The 10,023-nt window shown below is 39.0% G+C and overlaps 1 protein-coding gene and 1 long non-coding RNA gene across 2 annotated transcripts in view; both read right to left on the reverse strand.

The window, feature by feature from the left end:
* Window positions 1-827, reverse strand: part of LOC114248101 (uncharacterized) — a 101,008-nt gene extending 100,181 nt beyond the window's left edge. The window contains exon 1 of the mRNA XM_028181223.2: window positions 663-827. The gene's annotated coding sequence lies outside the window, so the exon portion shown is untranslated. The remainder of the gene's footprint in view (window positions 1-662) is intronic.
* Window positions 828-3,718: 2,891 nt separating this feature from the next.
* LOC149499783 (uncharacterized) lies at window positions 3,719-7,408 on the reverse strand. Its single transcript, XR_016325484.1, has 2 exons — window positions 6,088-7,408; window positions 3,719-5,671 (listed from the first exon to the last, which is right to left on the reverse strand). It is a non-coding gene; the product is annotated as an uncharacterized LOC149499783 (long non-coding RNA).
* Between the last annotated feature and the right edge of the window lie 2,615 nt (window positions 7,409-10,023).

Here is a 10,023-nt window from a genome sequence, read left to right on the forward strand (position 1 = left end):
CGTAATACTTTCGATAACAAATCGAGTATATTCGATATACGTACGCAGTAAATACTACCTGACCGTACTCTTTTAAGATTTTAGAAATCTTTTGTTTTTAAGTAATCCATATTTTACCCGACTTCTTAGGAACAAGGTAAATTTTGGGCGATTGTAATAAGCACTATTTATTATGTATGTTCATTTCGTCAGGTCTGTAGCCCAAAAAGTTATATTCTTAGATTAAGTTGGATATGATGTAATTGTAGAATTTAAAAATATAATTTAATTTTTTACGAATTGAATAACTTTATTTTCTACTAGCCGTATTCGCCTATTTTACTGTCATTATTATTAGGGAGTCCAACACTCATATAAATATTAGCCTATCAATTAAGTACATGTATTTTCTACATGGATACCAAGTTTCAAGTCGATCGGATGCATGGCTCAGTAGTTATAACGGAACATCCGTAAAAACCACTGTAGATTTATATATTAGTATAGATGTATGAGCTGTACTAAAGAATTTTGATCTACACCTTACATTCTCATGATTACTTACTTAATACTTTATTTAAAAGATTAAAAAAAAGAAACGAAAATATCACAAAAGTCTGCGAAACTAAGAAAAACCAATTAGAACTTTTATTAATGAAAAGTTTTCGCTTCTAGTAACTTACGGCGGTGCTCTCGAACCTTCTGCAAAACACTCCAGCACAGTTTTAGTCAATCACGAACTAATAACAGAGTTCGATATTGCTACTTCTACTTATATTTTTTTGGGCTATTGGCTAGGAACGTGTTCGCAGCGTCGCGGCATGCCTTATACTGATCAGAGACGGGACAACACCACTATATTGAGAGCCGTCGCAGTTTTCCGCGACTGCAGTACCCTTTGACTTGATACCCAAGAGAGGAGCGGAAGCTCAAGGAAAAATGGTCAAGTTTGTTGCGGTTTTTATCAGCCAATTAATAAAATTAGTGACAATCTGCATGCACCATTTTGTTTTGTTGGAACTAGCTTGTGGTAAATATCTTATGCCTTTAAACGAGCAATTCTTGTATAAGTATATAATTATATAATCTGAATCTCGGAAACGGCTCCAACGATTTTCATAAAATTTAGTATACAGGGGATTTCGGAGGCAATAAATCGATCTAGCTATGATTTATTTTCAGAAAATGTTGTTTTTTCATTTTTTCAATAATCAACTTTATCGATAATTCCTGACATCTATTGGCGAATAATAATACTATTTTTCATAATTGTTTTAAAGACACTAAAACTATTTCAGCAGATGGGGTTGTTAAGCCACCCGAAGCCATTAAATGCCTAAATGATCTTGGAATATTTCATCATTTTATCAAAATGTAATTCGTATTTAAATATAATTTCTAAAAAATACAATTTATGAAAAGACAACCGAGCAAAGCTCGGTCACCGTCTAGTAAATAAATTTAAACGCGAATACGAATAACGATTTATGAATTACTGTAGTTTTTATTGTATTAACACTATCTTAAACTTTATCATGTGGGCAGATGAGACCAATCCCTGCGGACACAATACGCACCCCAAAACTCGGGTATCTTATTATCGATCTAATTGTATAAAACAATGCGAGTACAAAACGTTAAACCACAAAATCAAGATTTAAAAAAATCATAAAATATATTCGTATTCAACAATTATCGTTGGGTGAAAACATTGACCTATTAAAAATGCAGTTTAATGATATTGCGCGCACGAAAACACGTGCAAAATATGATAGAGACAATGAATCTGAAACGGGTTTTAAAAATTTATTAATATGACTATTCACTGTTTGTGATTTACGTTAATCACGTGCATGCAATTAGATTAATGTTTCAAAATTATTGACATATTTGGCGATTCCCTTCCAATATTTAAGAACAAAATTATAAAAAGTTGTTGTTGAACCTCAGCCTCGGCCTTGGTCTGAGTACTCGGGTATTACTGTCCTTGTTGTCTTTCTGTTTTTAATTTTTTATTATTATTTATAGTATTGTTAAATCTCTATTAATATGTTAATGTAATGCATGCTGTGATTGCCTATAATTAGAGTTGCAGTTATCAATTGCTCTATACATGTCAATGTTATTTTATGTCTTACTGTAAACCCTGTCGGTAATCCTTAAATAAATAAATAAAATTGTTTTCTTTAGGAACGGATATATTTGGTTAATTTGGTAACACGTTTGAACATCACCGAATAATTTATACGTTATCAAATTTGTAAAATGTTATCAAGTTAATCTTTATTTATCAGGACTTAACGCCTTATAAAAACAGAATGAAGGCAGAAGGTCGAAAGATTCCGAGAATGGTCCGCGTAATTGTGTTCATTGACGCTAACTTTGTAACGGCGACGGATGCGACCTTTTTCTATTTTCTGGTTTTCTTAGGGTGACCATAACATTAGAAATAATTATGAGGATTCTCGATAATTTATTTAATTGCCTTGATTTGTTAGTGTGCGTGATTTGTTAGTTGTTCGTTAGCTAAATGTGTAGGTATACGACAAAGGGAAGATCTTCCACCGAGCGGGTGATATAGCTTGGTAGACCGACGGTTCGTATGTTGTGGTTTGGAACTTGTATATATGCGAGCTTATCTTGAAAATATCGTAAGCGAGATTCAGGCATCTGTCAAATATCTTGTGTTGTATTGTAATTTGGTGGCTATCCGCCACAAAATGTCTGCATACTTAAATTTTAAAAAAATATCTTCAATCTTAATTTTTAAACATAGTTTGGAGAAGATCATGCTATAGGGCACAAAAAACAACACGAAACAGTGCGTTTAAGAGTTGTGTGATTACAGCTATTCCGGGATCCTCTTTTAGGATGAAAAATACGTTTGTATAAAAGATATAACGGCTCAGACCAGTTTCAGGCAAATGTAGTCTCATCTGGGAGTCCACAGTATATGACACTATTGCTGCAACCTAACTTGAAACGTTAGGTCGATATTCTGTCAGTGGGGTATCATGTTATCATTCAAAGGGGTCGCAGTATGTAGCGCGCTGGCGCAAGACAGCCATGTGACGGCAGTGTGACAGCATGGCGGTACTGTATAAAAAACCACAAGCGGAATTTCCATTAAAAAACGATAAAAACTTCAGACAAAAAAAGCTTAATTTTTTTATCGTACCTATGCTGATATCCTTGAGAAGCTATTTCAGCTTCGCCCTAACGCGTGTAGCTCACGGGGCTCGAGCCCTTCGTGGTGCTTGTGTTACCTAAAAGCACCGTTAATGGATCGGGAGGATCCGTAATGCCGTGTTTTGGGCGACGTCGACTGTTTACCATTCGGTCTACAGGATTGGATATGAAGCTTCAAAACTGAAATAATAACCAATAGATTGGAATTTGAAACTTCATTACCCATAAAAACGGGTAAGTAACAAAAAAAAGGGAAAATTAATCACGTAAATCATGGCAACCCCGTAATACGTGCCGGGTCGCTACGTCACTAATTCTGTCCGCGAAAACCTAAAACTGAATTTAATTATAGAAACGTGTCCACCGTTGCGGAGGTTCATTTTTTGCGCATACATTTTTATTAAAAGGCCGTAAGGTCTAATCTCGTGTTTTTTTTATTCAATTTCAATCACCTTCCTAAATTTCAGTTCCCTGTGTTAGGGAAGATTTGATGTACATGTCGGCTTGAGGGTAGACATTATCTTGTTGAACACCAAGTAAAACGATGTCACTATTTGATTCCTGATTTAATCAACAATATGTTATCTTAACAATTCACTTTAACACTTGTCCAACTTTAACCAGTACGTACAACAGTCACTGAATCACACAACGTAACGAGGATATAGTAAGTGCACCAGGCAAGCGCAGTCCAACGAATGTTCATTTCAAGGCACGTTCCGCCTTTTTATACTAGCCGGCGCAGCTGGCTTATGAGTCACTTCTGTTGCAGCTGTTGTTTACGAGTAGAACGACACGGCCGGCGCGCCTGGCTTGTGTGAGTCACTCCTATTGCACGTGCTATATAACATAAATATCGTTAACGCCGTCACGGCCATACTGACGTGCGCTCGTCCTCGTGCGCGCATTCTTATGGTATGTCTGTGAACAACAAACGTGTTCGTTCATCCTGACATTAACGGATGCAACTTAAAACGTGGTCTATGATATTAACAATCTAGTACGGTTCGGTTCGCATAATTCTTCAGAAAATCCTATACTGGCTATAAATAACCTTCAGACTGCTTACATACCTGGGCCAGTTCATTTAAAACTCTTCAGGTATGTAAGTATGTCCCTTTTAACTTAGACCGGAATTGTTATCCCTTCAGTTTTTCGAACTGGACCGGATAATGCTAGACCGAATCGCAATCCCTGTAGCTAATTGTTGTGGCTAATCTGGATGAAAATCCCTATAGCCAAGCCATTGGACCGGACAGACCCTTCAATGACTTCACACTTTTTTTTTTTTTTTTTTCTCTTTTTTTTTTGCTAGTCCGGATTAACATCTCTCTAGCCACATACAATTCTCTTTTTTTTTTTAATCTGCGTGTACGGTAGCGTTTGTTAAAACATTTCTTAAACCAGAACATTTATACGGAATTTCTTCAGAAATAGTGCGAGACCGACCATCGTTTTCTACATTTCCAACACCTGCACCTGAGGTGCCTGAGCTTACAGACATTGTATCACTACCCACAGACTATGTTTGCTGTATCGCTATTTGCGGACAAAAATGTCGCTTCTATTGTCAGTGATAGAGTCGTCATCATTAAGATCAGTTTCACGAACAAGATTAATTAACCCATCTGTGTACGCCGTCACGTCATCGTCACTATAATTTTCAGAAATTTCTAGTAGGCCTGACGGGTCTCGAGGTACTTCGCGTAAGTTTTCATGGGGAACTTTGTACACTAGAACCATTTACATATCTCAACTTATACCTATCGTTTTCCAAAACTGCAGATTATTGAAAGATTACTGGTGGCCCGGAGGCCTTTCCCGCTTCACCAGGACGGGTGGGCGAGCAAAGGCTCAGCCAAGAGGGGTGGGATTTGCTAACAACTGCCCGAGCGCCTCCGCAGGAGACCTAACAACTCAAGAGCAATTGCTTCGCGAATGAATCTACTACCGGATCGGAATCGCGACCCACTGAGAAGATCCGGCGAGAAACTCAGTGGGCTGATGCATGGGTTAGGTTGCACGTCGACCTCTTTGTCGAGTTCGACGAGTACGATTACTGGGGTTCCTCAGCCTGCTCCTAGTGTCAGAGCTGAAGGTATCTAATGCAAGAGTTATTGGATCTGATGGATCCGTAAGGACGTGTCTAGGGTGACTACGGTGACTTGTTCATGAAACCGCTTACCATTGAATAAATTACTATGGCTTTGTTTTATAAGACTACAGTCTGACCCTGAATGGAACATAAAGGGGGAGCCAAAACCACTTATCTGTAACACACTGAAGCTCTGGAACACACGTTGACGTCTCTGGTTGGACCTGCCACAGCACCTGGAGCAGTGTCGTTTTTCTTCTTGTAGCGCATGGAACACCCAGAAGCTACATGGCTCGCATCACCGCACACGTAACAGCCGACTTGCAGGCGAGAGCCGGGCGCCCACGGATGAGGAGGTTGTTCAGGTTTTGCAGGCTGTATTTTTGTGAGGCAAGTAGTAGCTCGAGCCTTAAGCGAATGTGTGAGAGTCAAAATTAAATCGACACCATCCAATACTTCAACTACTTTAAACGGCCCTTTAAACTTCGTATCTAATTTAGTTTGATTATGCTCTTCGTATTAATGTGTGGACGAGCTCACAGCCCACCTTGTGTTAAGTGGTTACTGGAACCCATAGACATCCACAGCGTAAACGCACCACACACCTTGAGATAGAAGTTCTAAGGTCTCAGTATAGTTACAACCGCTGCCCCACCCTTCAAACCGAAAAACACCACTGCTTCACGGCAGAAATAGGCAGGGTGATGGTACCCGTGCGGTCGATGGCACTATACGGAGCACCCGTCTGGTGCCACGTCCTTACCCACGAGAACGTCGCCGCGCTGCGACGCCGGCAGCGCGCGATCGCAGTTATTCAATGATACCTCACAGTCTCCTACGAGGCGGCGCGCCCTAGCGCAAGTGCAGCCGGAGCGCGGGGGCTCCAATATCGGCAGTCCGTGCTGGAGGCGTGGTCTCGTCGTTTGGCGGACCCGTCAGCCGGCCTCCGTACCGTCGAGGCGATCTGCCCGGTTCTCGCGGACTGGGTGGGCCGCGACCGCGGAAGTCTCACCTCCGGCTACACGATGTTACTCCCACACTGAGGAAGCCAACCGCGAACACTTGTCAAGCACGCACAAGCACGCACTTCACCGGAAAAACCTGCATCCGCCAGCGGAACCCGAACACCGCCGCATCGCCAGACACGAACGCACCGGACGTCTTATCTTACAGGTCACGACGACTTCAGATGTGTCAATTTTTCTTCCCCACGGAAACTTGCTTGCTTTCTTGTTTGCTTGCTTGCTGGAGCCCGAAGTCATCGAACGTGTAGTGTTATTGGTATTGAATCGAGTAGATTCTAAAATTTCAGCGACAATTCACAGTCTCATGTCCTGGTTTACTGTACTAGTGCCATGTAACTCTAGCAGTAGTCATTGGCTTAAAAACGATTCGTGTCGGAACTACCCACTCGTCATGACAGATCCATTATTGCGATCGAAGTTTCACTTGAGATTTGCACTTGCCTTAATTTCTTGCAATAGCTTGTTACGTGTTGTATTTCCGTTAGTAAACGCCATGTGATGACGTCGACAGTCAAACTGGGCAACATGAGCCAGAACGTAAGATGTGACGATTTCTTCGTGGCTCAGATCTTCCATCGAGGTAACAGAGACGTTATTACACGACTTACGTATGCTGCATTCACGCTCTTGTGGCGTACCACTACTAGTATTCTGATCTGCATCATGTTTTTTTTGCTGTACTTCGAACATGTTCAAACACGTCACGCCAGTGAGAGTAGAGTCCTGATCTCACTTCTGATGTCGGCTTGAGGGTAGACATTATCTTGTTGAACACCAAGTAAAACGATGTCACTATTTGATTCCTGATTTAATCAACAATATGTTATCTTAACAATTCACTTTAACACTTGTCCAACTTTAACCAGTACGTACAACAGTCACTGAATCACACAACGTAACGAGGATATAGTAAGTGCACCAGGCAAGCGCAGTCCAACGAATGTTCATTTCAAGGCACGTTCCGCCTTTTTATACTAGCCGGCGCAGCTGGCTTATGAGTCACTTCTGTTGCAGCTGTTGTTTACGAGTAGAACGACACGGCCGGCGCGCCTGGCTTGTGTGAGTCACTCCTATTGCACGTGCTATATAACATAAATATCGTTAACGCCGTCATACATATTATGTTGATAAAAATAAATAAATAAACGTATGCCATCACAAAAAGTAAACAATTTATAGAAAATGAGATTCGGAACTATATAAGGATTCTAAATGATATAAGTCTGTTTTTTTTATTGCTTAAATGGTGTTAAGTGGTTATTGGAGCCCATAGACATCTACAACGTAAATGCGCCACCCACCTCAAGATATAAGTTCTAAGGTCTCAAGTATAGTTACAACGGCTGCCCCACCCTTCAAACCGAAACGTATTACTGCTTCACGGCAGAAAATAGGCAGGATGGCGGTACCTACCCGCGCGGATTTACAAGAGGTCCTACCACCAGTAAAGAACAGAAAAGAAATATTTGAGAACTTAAAACTAATAATGGAATCAGAAAGTTTAAAAATACGTCTTATAATTATAAAGGTATCTATCTATAAACAGGCTTTGGTGAGATCCAAGCTCCCGAGGAAAAAAGAAAATTTCTTTTGGATCCCGCATCGACCCTATTCAGAATCAGGGAAATTTAGAATATATTCTCTATTCTCAAAATAAACACAATAAAAGACTCAGCAGTAACTGAAGAGTGATGATATGAAGAATAATTAGCACTAAAAGCCGGTTTGTTTATACATGGAAGTCTTATGTAATATAATAGCAAATCCCCTGACTGGGTAGAACTTCACCAGATTCTAGTCTATTAATTGGTTAGTGTTTTTTTACAAAATCACTTACGAATTAAAATCAACAATAATAATATAGTCATTACCAAGCACTATCATCATATTATCGCGAATTAAGACTTTACTACTAGAGAGAGAGAGAGAGAAAATACGATATTACGTTCTTTTTTTCATGAATCAGTTATCTGAAGGATAAGGATCCTTTTGAAGGATTTTGCCTTAAGCTTACTCCTATTGAAGGCTTTGGCGACCAATAATTAAGTGTACACATAAGTAGATAGATCTCTATCATATATATATTTCATTTCACTACTTTTATCAGATTTCAAACACAATCGTTTGCAATTCAATTTTACTTCGCCGCTGTTCTGAATCTAGAAGGCTTAAAAACAAAATCTAGTGAATGAAAATCTATTTTTCTATTTGGAAACTTTTAGATAGAGCACAGGTGCGCTGGAATCGAAAGCTCGAACAACCCTGAAAGTTAGTGGGTTTATATAAATTTTGTAGATGAAGTGAAACTATAAATCCAGGTGTTGATTGATACTCTGGTTAAATATGATTTATCTATACTTATATTATAAAGAGGAAAGATTTGTTTGTTTGTTTGTATTGAATAGGCTGCGAAACTACTGAACCGATTTGAAGATTTGAAAAATTCTTTCACCGGATCTTCCGTCAACTTTTCAAGAGCCCATTCACCAAAAATTCTGCGTTGTGGTAGGTCTTTCGGCTTCAATTCTTGCACCAGCTGTATTTTGAAAGGCTTCACACCTAAATCCTTTCACAAAATTTTCCACGTTGTTGAGTAACAGAGGCCCAATTGCTGCGAAAGTCGTCGAATCGATAATTGATGGTCATCGCTAACACTGGCCGATACAACTGCGGTATTTTCTTCAGTTCGTACGTAAGCGTGATGGTGGTTTAATGTCCAACAATGTAAATTTTATGCGAAATTTAGTCACAATAGCCCAAATAGCCGCTTCAGTGGGTCGATTAAACTGACCATAAAATGGAAGAACCACGCGAGATGAACTTTCTTAACAGAGCACGCATTTGGTAATAAAATTTAATGAATTGTAAGCGTTGTTCGTTTGTAAGACGATTCATGGTTAAATTATATACCAAACTGAAGATGTTTGACAATAACACAAAACACGAAACATGCGTTAGCTTTCAAAATCAGTGTTGCCAAAAAGAAAATAGCTAAAAAATCACCCTTTAGAACTTTGTAGAACACATTATTATCTACAAAGATGTTGCGACAGAATATGTCTAACTATTATAGTTATGCCACAATAAGTGTTCTTTTATTTTAAAAAATAAAACATCGTCAAATACCGTTGAAATTTTTGTTAAAGACCCGAGCGGAGCCGGAGCGGGCCGCTTGTTATTGATAAGTAAAACCCAACTTCGCTCAATTATGAAATTCTCAGAATATAATAGACAACCACCAGTGCTCAACATAGATATTCTGGTGAAAGTAGATGCTGAATAAGACAAGAAGGATTAGGAAAAGCTAATGTTGGATAAATGGTAGAAGTATCTCTGGTGGAAACAAAAAAGCAAACAATATAACATGATCTCTATAGGACTTAACATGCGAAAGAATGAGATAAAACACTACTGTAAGTTTTACGTATACCGCGTGCGAATCGTATGCATGTAATTGTTATTAACTTATTTATATACTTATTTTGTATCACATGTGTAATTATTAATTCATGTACCAAGTATCTGAGCGGGTCGAACTTGTTGACTGTTGAATTTATATGAAATTGCAAATAGCTACATTCTGATTTTAACATAAGTAATGTTACATCCGGCGACGATTGCAAGATTATAACTCTGACTTAATATTTTTAAACGTTTGTCATCTAATCTCTGTGATCATTTTATGTTGAAGATAAAAACCAAAGTCAACAAAACCGCCACATCTCAAGATGCTGT

This window comes from Bombyx mandarina, chromosome 26 (assembly GCF_030267445.1).
Source record: "Bombyx mandarina strain Sakado chromosome 26, ASM3026744v2".
Taxonomy (NCBI): Eukaryota; Metazoa; Arthropoda; class Insecta; order Lepidoptera; family Bombycidae; genus Bombyx; species Bombyx mandarina.